Consider the following 3,786-nt stretch of genomic DNA (forward strand, 5'->3'; position numbering starts at 1 on the left):
ATATATATAAATATATGTATATATATATGTATATACATATATACAGATATATATATGTGTGTATATACAAATATATATGTGTATATATATATACATATATATATGTGTATATATACATATATACATATATACATATATACATATATATTTTCAAACTAGCACTACTGCTTGCCCGTGCCTTTGCCCTAGGTCGATGAACTGTAGTTAGTAGGGTTCCACTGGAGCTCACAGGTTTGAGTGCTAATGCCTTTCCCCGCTCTAGCTCAAAGTACTTAATTTCATATTGAGAGTCTCCCAAAAAATACGAGTATCTTTGCGTGCTTGCTGGGTTTTACCTTGTACATAAAGCAACTTAGACCACGAGGAATATGCTTAGCTATGCTTAGCGCAGTCTAATATGAATATAACTCAAAACTAATATCAGAGATTAACAAAACAGAGCACTTAAGTAAAAATCATATATGCCCGAAACCATAAGTAAGCTAACTATGGGCAGCCCTCACTAACGCGAGCTTATGTGGCTTGTTCCCCGAAACTAAACACTAAGTAAAATGGAACTGCTCCTAATACTAAGCTAAGTCAGAGAATTACCCAGGAATATGAAACAACACTTATATAAAAAGGTTATGGAAAGCAATAAGTTCGTTTTGAAGGAAAGCAAAATAGTAGTCATATGTCCGCTCTTAGCTCTTATATCAAATTATCAGAATATTGGATTTTATTATATTCTTCACTATGCATGTAAGAGTGTTGTATATTTGAATAGTAATGTTACTGCAGACGTTGCACTTGCTGGAGGACATAGGCAAGAAGCACCGTGCATAGAATTCAAATAATCTACAACCGCACTGCTTTCCTTAGTAGCATCATAATTAGAGCTTTCCTTAGTAGCATCATATGGCTCTGCTCCACCTATTACTGCTGGCTTTAAGAACGAATGAATAGGCGCACCCCTTGAAATAAAGTAAAAGAATACTAGCATATCGGCACTCAACTTTAGGAACTCAGCTAAGCATCCCAACGCTAGACTTGCTGGAAGGACAGAAGTGGAGGGAGTAAGGTACCCTAAATAAAGGACAGAGAAATAGGAATGGAATAAAGGACAGAGACATAGGCAACTGAGCGCAGCTTATTAAGGGACATAGGCAGCCGAACCTTTAACAAACCTTTAACTAGACTTGATAAGGTAGAGGCCCCCTTTACTGTTTTTAAGAATTACTCCTTTGTGCGCCGTTACTTCTTCTTTCGACTAAGCTTGTTCCATTGCTTGTTCATGTTCCGTAGCTTCTTTATACTAAGCTTGTTCCGTTGCTTATTCATGTTCTTTCTGTAGCTTCTTATAGTTCAGTTGCCGTTGTGCTTACGTTTGTTGTGCAAAGGACGCTTCTGATCAATAGGAATCTGCTTCCTCCATTTTACAAGGACGAACTCTCAGGGTGGGTGCGTTCACTTGTTTGTTAGTTACCCTTGCTTGGTATCCTTACTCCTTACTCTGAGGCGGAGACACCGTTATCCATACTTACTCATTGGGGAGAATTGGAAAGAATTCATTCTAGTAGGCGTAGGGGAGCTTACGGGCCAGTGGGTGAAGTAACAAGTCCCTAAACTCACTGCGTTGCTTTGCTTTTGCTTTCTTACTTAACTTGTTTACTGCTTCCTTTAATCACTCACATTAGATTATGGGCGCCTCCTTTTCTAACCCGCTTAATTAGTAGTTGTTCCCCGAACACAATCAATAAGAAAAGACGGATTTCTTCCCTTGCTTATTGAAACCTCTCAGCATTCCTGCTTTGCGCTTTTGATTCCTTTACACTGTAGAGAAGAGAAGGCAGGAGAGGAGATAATGATGCTATATATCTGTGTCTGAAATTATAGAACATCAGTATAAGAAAGAAAAGAAAGAAAAGAAAGAAAGAACAAATTCTCAGTATAAGAAATGAGATAACAAGCAAACACACAATGGAACAAGAGCTTCGTAAGCGAACGGAAGGCCTTGTGCTAATGCTTTGTTGAGTGTAGAAAGATGTCGTGTGTCAGAAGGAGTTCAACAGTTTTCAGTTATCGACGCCACTACGGGTGCATTCTTCCCCTGCTCCCGGCACAACTGCTAAGAGCGAAAGTAAGGAAATGCAGTTTGAAAGCGAGGCACTAAAGTTTGGAAGTCAGATTTGATATTAGCAGCTTAAGAGTCCGGCTTGAGGACATTGGGTGTATCCTACCGTGACACGAGTGTCTTGTCTACTTGTTGGATCCTTACTTGCTAGTGAAATAATCAAACACTCTCCGATAGAATGGAACTATCACTAACAAGGCGGACGCTTCGACAAAAGGGAATCAATAATATAACAAGGAATTCCTCTACTAGCTCCTATTCCTTAGTTCCTTACTTTTCTTTGACTTATGAGTTTTCGGGTTCAACTAGATTTTATCGGGCTTAGGCTCGTTCCTTGCACCCGGGCGTTTAGTCTGATCTGTCAAGGCAAATACCATAATAGCAGGTAATGTGGCACGACTAATAGTAGTCTAGTAATCAGTAGAAGAGTGAATGGCAGGAAAGTTATAATGGCTAGCCAAGGGAACAAAGAAAGAAATGAATGAACTAAGCAGTATGGGAGCGAAACTTAAACTACTATAGTCACTGTCCCTCTCCTCTCGGATTGGATACTCAGAATAGTGTTACTAAATACTAATAATAGATATGTGGACTAATTAGAATGAACCGCGGAACTAGAAGAATGGAACTTACCGAGTCATAATTCAACGAGGGGGCAGAATTCTATCACTACCAACGATACTTTAATATAGAACCCACGCTTTGACTACTATTGCTAACAAGGCAACAGTCGCTGCTAACAAGGCAACAGTCGCTGCTTATGGGAACTCAATTACCACTAGTAAGCATCGAACTCGAAACTATGACTTCAATCAAGCATTGGGCCTAACCCGGTAATTACACTGCTGCTAACGAGACTTTCACTCCTAATATAGAATCCTAACTCCTATAGCAACAGACGCCCACTTAACGAAAAAAAAAAGACAGAATAAACCTTTTACAATAGAAGAATTGAACACAGTATTACAAGAATATAGATAGTATGATAGTAGCGTACCTAGAATACACTCGGAATGAAACTCATTAGTCTAACTCTTTCTTCTAGGGTTAAAGAAAACAACCAATAGGAGCAAGGATGAAAATGAAGAAAATGAACTACTCTATCAAGAGCGAGGATACAATTAGTAATAAGGAAAGTTAGAACCGAACTAGAGAGTGGGGAGACTAATGCTAACATTCAGAATAAATATAAATATATATATATACATATATAAATGTATTTATATATATATATATACATATATATATGTATATACATATGTATATACATATATATATATGTATATATATAAAATGTCTGAATAATTAGTCATAACATAAAATTTTAATCATCTGCCACTATTTGTGTGGTAGTGAACCCATTTTATGTGTACTAAATGAGATACATCTTGTGGATTCTAGGGTTTCAGTATCTATCAAATTAGTTACAAATCCAGAACGAGGAATAATTTATTTTCATCAGAAATTTCAGAGAATTAAGATAAACAAGGAGATGCATTTGTTAGGTTCTAGTCTTTTCAATCCAATAAATACTTAAGTTTAAAAATAAATGCTCACATTCAACACAATCAACTCCATTCAACAAGTGGAAAGATATTATAGAATTCAAAGACAAAGTAGGTCGCTGCTAAAATCAACTGAAAATACAAAAAACAAATATTCTATTTTCCCTT

This window comes from Musa acuminata, chromosome BXJ3-1, assembly GCF_036884655.1.
Source record: "Musa acuminata AAA Group cultivar baxijiao chromosome BXJ3-1, Cavendish_Baxijiao_AAA, whole genome shotgun sequence".
Taxonomy (NCBI): Eukaryota; Viridiplantae; Streptophyta; class Magnoliopsida; order Zingiberales; family Musaceae; genus Musa; species Musa acuminata.